The 11,694-nt window shown below is 46.8% G+C and overlaps 2 pseudogenes; both read left to right on the plus strand.

Annotated features, from left to right (window-relative positions):
* The first annotated feature begins 2,281 nt into the window (after nucleotides 1-2,281).
* Nucleotides 2,282-3,787, plus strand: LOC143266945 (eukaryotic translation initiation factor 2-alpha kinase 1 pseudogene; annotated as a pseudogene).
* A 6,215-nt stretch (nucleotides 3,788-10,002) lies between these two features.
* Nucleotides 10,003-11,442, plus strand: LOC143267075 (eukaryotic translation initiation factor 2-alpha kinase 1 pseudogene; annotated as a pseudogene).
* The last annotated feature ends 252 nt before the right edge of the window (nucleotides 11,443-11,694 follow it).

Here is an 11,694-nt window from a genome sequence, read left to right on the forward strand (position 1 = left end):
TGTTGGACAGGGTGTGGAGCAAGGGGAACACTCCTGCTCTGCAGGTGGGAGTACAAACTGGTAGAGCCACATTGGAAATCAGTATGATGACTCCTTAGAAAATTGGGAAGCAATCTACCTCAAGAGCCAATGATACCACTCTTGGGCATATACCCAAGTGATGCTCAATGATACCACAAGGACACTTATTCAACTATGTTCATAGCAGCATTATTCCCAATAGCCAGAAGCTGGAAACAGCCTAGATGCCCCACAACCAAAGAATGAATCAAGAAAATTTCGTACATATACTCAATGAAGTATTACCCACCTGTAAAACTCCAGAAGAGCTAGGAAACAAGGAACACCCTAAGAGGGATGCAGGGATCGATTTGGGAAGGGGAAACAGAAGAGATCTCCATGAATAAACTGAGGATGCAGTGGGGGAAGAGAAGAGGTGATGGAGGATGAGAACATGAGGGAACACCATGGTTGGTCTGGGGCAGAGTAGGAATGGAAGAGCAAGGAAAGAAATATCTTGATAGAGGGAGACATTATGGGGTAAGGGAGAAACCTGGTGCTAGGGAAATTCCCAGGAATCCACAAGGACGACCACCGATAGACTACTAGAAATAAAGAGGGTGCCTGAGCTGGACTACACTGGTAAACAGGTTGGTGAATACCCTAACTGTCATCATAGAGCCTTCATCCAATAACTGGAGGAAGCAGATGCAGAGATTCACAGCCAACCACCAGGCCGAGCTCTGGGTGTCCAGGTGAAGAGAGGAGAGAGGGATTATTTTAGCCAAAAGGGTTGGGGGGGGGGGGCCATCAAGATCATGATTAGGACATCTACAGAGACAACTGAACCTAGCTCATAGGAACTCACCAACTTTAGACCAACAGCTCTGGAACCTACATGGGATCAGACTAGGCCCTCTGAAAATGAGAAGACAGTTGTATAGTTTGGTCTGTTTGAGGGGCCCTTGGCAGTGGGATTAGGATCTATCCCTGGTGCATGAGTGGGCTTTCTGGAGCCCATTACCTATGGCCAGAGGCCTTGCTTAACCTTGATGCAGGAGGAAGAGACTTAGTCCTGGCTCAACTGTGTATAGCAGGCTTTTCTGCCCCGCCATGGGAGGCCTTCATTTGTTGGAGTTCAGCATGGGGGAAGGGTCAAGGAGGGGAAGGCTGGGAGGGAACAGGAAGAGGGATGAGAGGGAGAATCCATGGTTTGTATGTTAAATGAATAAAAATATTTTTTAATAAAAAAGAAGAAATAAAATTAAACACCTCACCCTAACACGGGGTTTTCCCCCATCACCTCTATAAACCTTTTGCCTATGTACCATGTGTGTCTACCCTCTATCCAGAGGATGTCCCTTGTTCCTCCTGGACAAATACCCCTGTCCCCTTTTCCTTTTCTCCTTCCTTTATTCTCCCTTCTCCCCTATCTCCTTCACCAGTGCATCCTAGCCCATTCTAATACAGATCTAAATCTAAATCTAAAATTAAATCTAAATCTACATCTAAATCTCCCTTTTCCTCCTCCTAAAAGTTGCCCATAAATTCTGGGGGGTGAGGTTGCAAGCCTTTAATCCCAGCACTTGGGAGGAAGAGCTAGGTGGATCTCTGTGAGTTTGAGGGGCAGCCTGGCCTACAGAGGGAGATCCAGGACAGGCACTAAAACTGCAGGGAGAAACTCTGGAAAAAACCTAAAAACCTAAAAAAAAAAAAAAAAAAAAAAATGACTCCTGCAAGGTGATTTGCTGCACGTTTCTGCCTGAGTCAGAAAACAGCCACTTGAAGTTAACATTCCTGGCCCCACTTAGAAAAGAATCCCTGAGTAAAAACAGGTATTTGGCTGGGGTTTATAACTAACCTGGAGTCCGAGTTTCACAGAAAATATTCAGTGTACTTCAAAAAGTGTTACAGTAGAGGTTTTTAGTATAGTTCACCTCACTTCCGGAAGTGCTATACAGTAGTACTGTTTTGGATACTTCCCTTCACTTCAGGAAGTGTTAAACAGTAGTGCTGTTTTGGATACTTTCCCTTACTTCAGGAAGTGTTATACAGTAGTGCTGTTTTGGATACTTCCCCTTACTTCAGGAAGTGTTACAGTGGCGTTTTTAGTATAGTACTTCTTTTCAAGCACTCACAGTGGCTATATATTGATTCCACAAAGCCAATTTCTCTCAAAGGCTTGCCTGGAGAGGTACTGTGAAGTGCTGGTTCTCACTGGGTAGGTCCTACTGTATTGGCTCTGTTTGTTCTAAAGGAAAGAATTAACTTGGAACACGAAACGAGTGCTTGGAAAATGACCATTGTTGTTGATCAGGAGATGGACTATGCACAAACCTCACGCTACTTAAATGAATTTGAAGAGCTTGCCATCTTAGGAAAAGGAGGATATGGAAGAGTATACAAGGTCCAGAACAAAATAGACCGTCAGCATTATGCAATTAAGAAAATCCTGATTAAGAGTGCAACTAAAACAGACTGTATGAAGGAGCTACGAGAAGCAAAGGTTCTGGCAGGTCTCCGACACCCCAACATTGTTGGCTATCACGCTTCATGGCTAGAACTTGTTCATGTGGTTCGGCCACAAGACAGAGTTCCCATTCAACTGCCCTCTCTTGAAGTACTGTCGGAGCATGAAGGGGACAGAGATCAAGGTGATATTAAAGACAATGAAAGCAGCTCATCCATTATCTTTGCTGAACACACCTCAGAAAAAGAGAAACCTTTTGGTGAATCTGACATTAAAAACGAGAATAACAACTTGGTGAGCCGCACTGCTGATTTAGTGATCAGCAACAGCAGTGAATTTGAATCGTCCACTGAGCTCCAAGAAAATGACTCGACCGATTTGTCTATCAGACCAGTTGTCAAGCATCAGCTGCCACTGGGGCATAACTCAGACTTGGAAGGGAATTCTACATCCACGGATGAGTCCTCTGAAGGCAATTTGAACCTGCTGGAGCAGACAGAGGTTCGGTACCACCTGATGCTGCACATCCAGCTGCAGCTGTGTGAGCTGTCCCTGAGGGACTGGATAGCCGAGAGGAACAAGCGGAGCCGGGAGTATGTGGATGAAGCTGCCTGTCCCTCCGTCATGGCCAGTGTTGCAACAAAAATATTTCAAGAATTGGTGGAAGGTGTCTTTTACATGCATAACATGGGCATTGTCCACAGAGATCTGAAGCCTAGAAATATTTTTCTTCATGGCCCTGATCAGCAAGTAAAAATAGGAGACTTTGGTCTGGCCTGTGCAGACATCATACAGAAGAGCTCAGGCTGGACCAGCAGAAATGGAAAGGGAATGCCGACACATACGTCCAGAGTGGGGACCTGTCTGTATGCGTCACCCGAACAGTTGGAAGGATCCGAGTATGATGCCAAGTCAGATATGTATAGCCTGGGTGTGATCCTGCTCGAGCTCTTTCAGCCATTCGGGACAGACATGGAGCGAGCAACAGTCTTAACAGGCATGAGGACTGGTCGGATACCCGAATCCCTTAGTAAGAGGTGTCCGGTTCAAGCCAAGTATATCCAGCTCCTAACTGGGAGGAATGCATCACAGAGACCGTCTGCTCTTCAGCTGCTGCAGAGTGAACTTTTCCAGACAACTGGAAATGTTAATCTCACATTGCAGATGAAGATAATAGAGCAAGAGAAGGAAATTGAAGAACTAAAGAGGCAACTCAGCCTCCTTTCCCAGGACAAAGGGCTGAAGGGATGAGAGGGAAAGTGGGGGCCTAGCTGTATAGCCTGAATAATGCTGCCCACCATGGAAAAGTGGACTTACACTCTTTGGGAGGCATCCAGGCAGTGGGACCAAGACCTGTCCTCAGTGCATGGGCTGGCTGTTTGGAACCTGGGGCTTATGCAGGGACACTTGGCTCAGCCTGGAAGGAGGGGACTGGACCTGCCTGGACTGAATCTACCAGGTTGAACTCAATCCCCAGGGGAGTCTTTACCCTGGAGGAGATGGCTATCCAGGGTGGGCTGGGAGGAAGTTGGAGGGCCGGAGGGGGGAGGACAAAAGAATCCGTGGCTGATATGTAAAATTAAATTAAATTATAAAATAAAATTAAAACAAAAAATTTTCAATGGTTCATAATTCACCTTTTTTAAGCATGTGTCTCGGACACAATCCTTCAAAAACAAACAGGACAAGTAAGCCACAAACCCAGGCATGTAAATTCATTAACCTCTTTGCAACTTTAGGTCTGGTTTACAAAACAGATTCCCTGCCCCCACACCGAAATTGCAGTGTTGACTGGAAAAAATTCCCTGAGACTTGGACTTGGCATTTAAGGTGTCTTGTTAGCTGTCCTCAGAAGGGAAGACCATGGCATTCAGATGCCAGGGCTCAGACTGGCAGGAAAACACACTGGGACAGGAGCAGGAGCTGCCTCTTGGAGAAGAAAGAGACATGCAGCAAGCACTCTGTGCTCCTCTGAGGTGCTTTGCATTTGGTCTGGAGAGCATTGTAAGCTTTCTGGGCTCCAGTGCACTTCCTTCCTTTCTCATCTAGAATGCTGTTCCTGCCTGCCTGGTGGACATGTTTACCCAGCTTCCCACAGGATCAGGTCTCCCTGTGAATGGGGAAGCCTCAAGGGGCTCTGGAGAGCAAGCAGCAGGAGCCTGATCCACTCACACCCTCTGCTCTCTGCCTCACTAGTACAGGCTCAGACCAAGCAGAACCTGAGCTCTCTTCCTGGACTCTTAAGCACTCCTGCCTTCTCCCCCAAGCAAACAAAGGCATTTGCTGGCACCCTCAGCTCACCAGGTGCCCTAGTCCTCCACAGCCTGGACTTTGTCAAAAAGGGCCTAGGAAGACTCCAAGGAGCCAAGAGTCCTAATAGAATCATAAACTTTCCAAGTTCCCCTGAGAGACGATGTTTGTACTGATGTCCCCATATGATCCCAGAGACTCTAGACTGTACCCTGGGGTGGAAGTGAAGGGCAGAAAAGGCAGGAGGGGTTGGAGCTTGAGGAGGCTGGAATGAAGTGGTCACTTACCCAGGAGCACTGAGGTTGCCTAGCTGCTTTGTTTGAAGTGCAGGCCTTATGCCTGCTCCCAGTCAGCCCCCTGTTGAGCAGACTGCTTCTGCCTCAGCTCTGGTGTCTTACTGCAAACTTGAGAACTGCTTGTCTCTCTCTACCCCACCCTCAGTCCAGGAAGTGAAATTGCATAGAGGAAGCCAGAAGGCGCCCAAGGCGTTTTCTATTGGTCAGAATGAAACACAGGCTCATAGCTGAGTAACCAGGCCTTTTCATAGCCACTGCAACTGGCATTTCCAGAGCAGCAGGGCTGTCCCTTTACTCAAAAGAGCAGGTGGCCCTGTTAATGCCCCTGGAGTCACTCCAGCCCAGGGCTTAAGACATTCAGTACTGCTCCATTGGAAATGCAAATAGGTGAGATGCCCTCTGGGTGCTCCCAGGATCTTAAAGCCCATCTTGGGAGACAAGTTTCTAAGGGATTCCCAGGGCTATCTAAAGTGATCACCCCTCCTGCCATTTTGTTATAGTAATACTTCCCAAATTTGTTATGTTGAAAACCAGCCTTAAGAAACTGATTGTGGTTTTGAGCACATATTAACTGGGCAAAATATTCAGATTTCTTGACATTTTCCTAATGTGCTATGCTCATGCTCCGCCCACCGGCAGCCTCTCCTATGCTATTCTTCCTAAGAAACAACAGCCTTGGAAAGGCAAGGGCCCCAGAAATGTTCAGCTTACTGAGGCATCTCTGCTGTGAATCGCTTTGTCTGGGAGCACCCCCACAAACCCCACTCCTGACTCTGCTGCTAGCTAGAAGTGCAACCCAGAATCCCACTGTCCCTCCAGCCTAGTCCTCCAGAACCAGGGCTCATCCACATGTGCTGAGCTTCATCTCCTGTCACCACCAGGCCAGATCTGAGGACATTGCTTCACAGGCCTTAAGAGTCTTTCCTTTCATCTCTAATTTAAGAAAGAACAGGAAGGTGGGGCTTTCCCAGGGAGGCAGGAAGCAACTAAGAAGAAACCATATGCAGAGCATGAGGGAGGATATTCTGATCTATGCCCAGAGAGTGAGCAAAGACAGAAATCCCCCTCTGTACTCAGCATGTCTGGAGGTGGGGAGGAGGAATCTTAGGAGAGTGAGGCAGTGAACCCAGACAGTGAGCCTCCTCCACTCCAAGTCAAGAGCCTTGTGAGCACCAATGCACCCTCCCTCTTCCTAGGAATGGAAGGTCCTAGGGCTAGCACTAGGGCCAGGGCAAGCCAATGATCTGGGCTTTGGGGTTGTCAGGGAGGAAGGGGAAGAGGGTGGAGACACTGGCAGAACCAGGGAGGAGCAGCCTCTAGAGGAAGCATCTGGAAAAAGAGGTGCCAGTGCTTGTGGTGTGTGTGTCTCAAGTCTCTCCAGTTAACCTTCTCCTTCTCTCTTTCCCTTCCCCTCTTCTCTCTCCTCTGTCCTCCTAGCTTCTTCTCAATCAATCCTCAGAGTCCAATTCAGTCACAAAGTCAGAAAAAAGAACTGGAAAAAAGTCAGAAAAAAGAACTGGCTGGGCTTCCTTTCCTCCAGCTTCCCTGATTCCTGTGTAACCCAGCCATGTTGACTAGTTCAGCCCTTTTGCCCTTTTAGCCTCTTGGTCTCCTGACCTCCTGGCCTCTTGCCTCCTGACTCTCCTAGCTCAGTCTGCCAGTCATGTTCTCTCTGGACCCTTCCAGAAGCTTCTGGCTTTTTTCTCCCTCCCATCTACTGTAAATCTTCTCTTCCACCATACCTAGGAGGAGTCATGTCCTCTTTTAAGTTCTTTTTTTTCATTCACTGAACCTGTCTTTAGCTCTTTCTTCTCTTTTCAAGGTTTATCCACTTACTTTGTAGGGGAATACTTTGAGCAGAATACAGTCAGTGTCGACAGTTGTCATGATATTGTGCTCCCCAAAATATTGTGTACCCTAATAAACTTATCTGGAGTCAGAGAACAGAACAGCCACTAGATATGGAGGCCAGAAAATGGTGGCACACATGCCTTTAATTATAACCTTCCAGAGGGAGAGATGCACATGGATCTCTGAGTTCAATGATACACTGGAAACAGCCAGGCAGGGTAACAAGAGACTTTAATCCCAGGAAGTGATAGCAGAAAGCAGAAACATATTTAAGGGGTGGTATTTAAATGCTTTTAGGCTTTTGAGCAGCACAGTTCAGCTGAGAGGCATCCAGTCTGAGGCAACAGGATCAGCTGAGGAACTGGCAAGGTGTGGTGGCTGTGGCTTGTTCTGCTTCTCTGATCTTCCAGCTTTAACTCAATACCTGGCTCCAGGTTTGTTTTTGTTAACAAGACATGTTAAGTTTCATGCTACAGACAGTACCTCCACACTTGTCTATTACAAATTCCCTTTTACACTTTGCTTCCTTTGGCAGAGGACTGGACAGAATATACATCACTTGGCTCTTGAGGGACCAACAGTGACATAACATTCTGCTCCAAGCTCTGTTGGGAACTGGAGGGTGTTAGGCCCCTGTGTATTTCTGTACAGTGTTAGGTTCAAAGGAAACTCCAGTTCCTCACACTCCAAAAGCCAATCCAAGTAGTGAGAAATGAGCTCAAATTAGACTATAGGAAGATTTCTGGTAATTAGATGAAAGCCAGCATTCCCGGCAAATTGGTGAAGTCAGTTTCTGTGAACCAAAGACTAAAATCAAAAACACTGATGACAGCTATTGTTGGACAGGGTGTGGAGCAAGGGGAACACTCCTGCTCTGCAGGTGGGAGTACAAACTGGTAGAGCCACATTGGAAATCAGTATGATGACTCCTTAGAAAATTGGGAAGCAATCTACCTCAAGAGCCAATGATACCACTCTTGGGCATATACCCAAGTGATGCTCAATGATACCACAAGGACACTTATTCAACTATGTTCATAGCAGCATTATTCCCAATAGCCAGAAGCTGGAAACAGCCTAGATGCCCCACAACCAAAGAATGAATCAAGAAAATTTCGTACATATACTCAATGAAGTATTACCCACCTGTAAAACTCCAGAAGAGCTAGGAAACAAGGAACACCCTAAGAGGGATGCAGGGATTGATTTGGGAAGGGGAAACAGAAGAGATCTCCATGAATAAACTGAGGATGCAGTGGGGGAAGAGAAGAGGTGATGGAGGATGAGAACATGAGGGAACACCATGGTTGGTCTGGGGCAGAGTAGGAATGGAAGAGCAAGGAAAGAAATATCTTGATAGAGGGAGACATTATGGGGTAAGGGAGAAACCTGGTGCTAGGGAAATTCCCAGGAATCCACAAGGACGACCACCGATAGACTACTAGAAATAAAGAGGGTTCCTGAGCTGGACTACACTGGTAAACAGGTTGGTGAATACCCTAACTGTCATCATAGAGCCTTCATCCAATAACTGGAGGAAGCAGATGCAGAGATTCACAGCCAACCACCAGGCCGAGCTCTGGGTGTCCAGGTGAAGAGAGGAGAGAGGGATTATTTTAGCCAAAAGGGTTGGGGGGGGGGCCATCAAGATCATGATTAGGACATCTACAGAGACAACTGAACCTAGCTCATAGGAACTCACCAACTTTAGACCAACAGCTCTGGAACCTACATGGGATCAGACTAGGCCCTCTGAAAATGAGAAGACAGTTGTATAGTTTGGTCTGTTTGAGGGGCCCTTGGCAGTGGGATTAGGATCTATCCCTGGTGCATGAGTGGGCTTTCTGGAGCCCATTACCTATGGCCAGAGGCCTTGCTTAACCTTGATGCAGGAGGAAGAGACTTAGTCCTGGCTCAACTGTGTATAGCAGGCTTTTCTGCCCCGCCATGGGAGGGGAGGCCTTCATTTGTTGGAGTTCAGCATGGGGGAAGGGTCAAGGAGGGGAAGGCTGGGAGGGAACAGGAAGAGGGATGAGAGGGAGAATCCATGGTTTGTATGTTAAATGAATAAAAATATTTTTTAATAAAAAAGAAGAAATAAAATTAAACACCTCACCCTAACACGGGGTTTTCCCCCATCACCTCTATAAACCTTTTGCCTATGTACCATGTGTGTCTACCCTCTATCCAGAGGATGTCCCTTGTTCCTCCTGGACAAATACCCCTGTCCCCTTTTCCTTTTCTCCTTCCTTTATTCTCCCTTCTCCCCTATCTCCTTCACCAGTGCATCCTAGCCCATTCTAATACAGATCTAAATCTAAATCTAAAATTAAATCTAAATCTACATCTAAATCTCCCTTTTCCTCCTCCTAAAAGTTGCCCATAAATTCTGGGGGGTGAGGTTGCAAGCCTTTAATCCCAGCACTTGGGAGGAAGAGCTAGGTGGATCTCTGTGAGTTTGAGGGGCAGCCTGGCCTACAGAGGGAGATCCAGGACAGGCACTAAAACTGCAGGGAGAAACTCTGGAAAAAACCTAAAAACCTAAAAAAAAAAAAAAAAAAAAAAATGACTCCTGCAAGGTGATTTGCTGCACGTTTCTGCCTGAGTCAGAAAACAGCCACTTGAAGTTAACATTCCTGGCCCCACTTAGAAAAGAATCCCTGAGTAAAAACAGGTATTTGGCTGGGGTTTATAACTAACCTGGAGTCCGAGTTTCACAGAAAATATTCAGTGTACTTCAAAAAGTGTTACAGTAGAGGTTTTTAGTATAGTTCACCTCACTTCCGGAAGTGCTATACAGTAGTACTGTTTTGGATACTTCCCTTCACTTCAGGAAGTGTTAAACAGTAGTGCTGTTTTGGATACTTTCCCTTACTTCAGGAAGTGTTATACAGTAGTGCTGTTTTGGATACTTCCCCTTACTTCAGGAAGTGTTACAGTGGCGTTTTTAGTATAGTACTTCTTTTCAAGCACTCACAGTGGCTATATATTGATTCCACAAAGCCAATTTCTCTCAAAGGCTTGCCTGGAGAGGTACTGTGAAGTGCTGGTTCTCACTGGGTAGGTCCTACTGTATTGGCTCTGTTTGTTCTAAAGGAAAGAATTAACTTGGAACACGAAACGAGTGCTTGGAAAATGACCATTGTTGTTGATCAGGAGATGGACTGTGCACAAACCTCACGCTACTTAAATGAATTTGAAGAGCTTGCCTTCTTAGGAAAGGGAGGATATGGAAGAGTATACAAGGTCCAGAACAAAATAGACCGTCAGCATTATGCAATTAAGAAAATCCTGATTAAGAGTGCAACTAAAACAGACTGTATGAAGGAGCTACGAGAAGCAAAGGTTCTGGCAGGTCTCCGACACCCCAACATTGTTGGCTATCACGCTTCATGGCTAGAACTTGTTCATGTGGTTCGGCCACAAGACAGAGTTCCCATTCAACTGCCCTCTCTTGAAGTACTGTCGGAGCATGAAGGGGACAGAGATCAAGGTGATATTAAAGACAATGAAAGCAGCTCATCCATTATCTTTGCTGAACACACCTCAGAAAAAGAGAAACCTTTTGGTGAATCTGACATTAAAAACGAGAATAACAACTTGGTGAGCCGCACTGCTGATTTAGTGATCAGCAACAGCAGTGAATTTGAATCGTCCACTGAGCTCCAAGAAAATGACTTGACCGATTTGTCTATCAGACCAGTTGTCAAGCATCAGCTGCCACTGGGGCATAACTCAGACTTGGAAGGGAATTCTACATCCACGGATGAGTCCTCTGAAGGCAATTTGAACCTGCTGGAGCAGACAGAGGTTCGGTACCACCTGATGCTGCACATCCAGTTGCAGCTGTGTGAGCTGTCCCTGAGGGACTGGATAGCCGAGAGGAACAAGCGGAGCCGGGAGTATGTGGATGAAGCTGCCTGTCCCTCCGTCATGGCCAGTGTTGCAACAAAAATATTTCAAGAATTGGTGGAAGGTGTCTTTTACATGCATAACATGGGCATTGTCCACAGAGATCTGAAGCCTAGAAATATTTTTCTTCATGGCCCTGATCAGCAAGTAAAAATAGGAGACTTTGGTCTGGCCTGTGCAGACATCATACACAAGAGCTCAGGCTGGACCAGCAGAAATGGAAAGGGAATGCCGACACATACGTCCAGAGTGGGGACCTGTCTGTATGCGTCACCCGAACAGTTGGAAGGATCCGAGTATGATGCCAAGTCAGATATGTATAGCCTGGGTGTGATCCTGCTCGAGCTCTTTCAGCCATTCGGGACAGACATGGAGCGAGTAACAGTCTTAACAGGCATAAGGACTGGTCGGATACCCGAATCCCTTAGTAAGAGGTGTCCGGTACAAGCCAAGTATATCCAGCTCCTAACTGGGAGGAATGCATCACAGAGACTGTCTGCTCTTCAGCTGCTGCAGAGTGAACTTTTCCAGACAACTGGAAATGTTAATCTCACATTGCAGATGAAGATAATAGAGCAAGAGAAGGAAATTGAAGAACTAAAGAGACAACTCAGCCTCCTTTCCCAGGACCAAGGGCTGAAGGGATGAGAGGGAAAGTGGGGGCCTAGCTGTATAGCCTGAATTATGCTGCCCACCATGGGAAAGTGGATTTACACTCTTTGGGAGGCATCCAGGCAGTGGGACCAAGACCTGTCCTCAGTGCATGGGCTGGCTGTTTGGAAACTGGGGCTTATGCAGGGACACTTGGCTCAGCCTGGAAGGAGGGGACTGGACCTGCCTGGACTGAATCTACCAGGTTGATCTCAATCCCCAGGGGAGTCTTTACCCTGGAGGAGATGGCTATCCGGGGTGGGC

This window comes from Peromyscus maniculatus, chromosome 8, assembly GCF_049852395.1.
Source record: "Peromyscus maniculatus bairdii isolate BWxNUB_F1_BW_parent chromosome 8, HU_Pman_BW_mat_3.1, whole genome shotgun sequence".
NCBI classification, from domain to species: domain Eukaryota; kingdom Metazoa; phylum Chordata; class Mammalia; order Rodentia; family Cricetidae; genus Peromyscus; species Peromyscus maniculatus.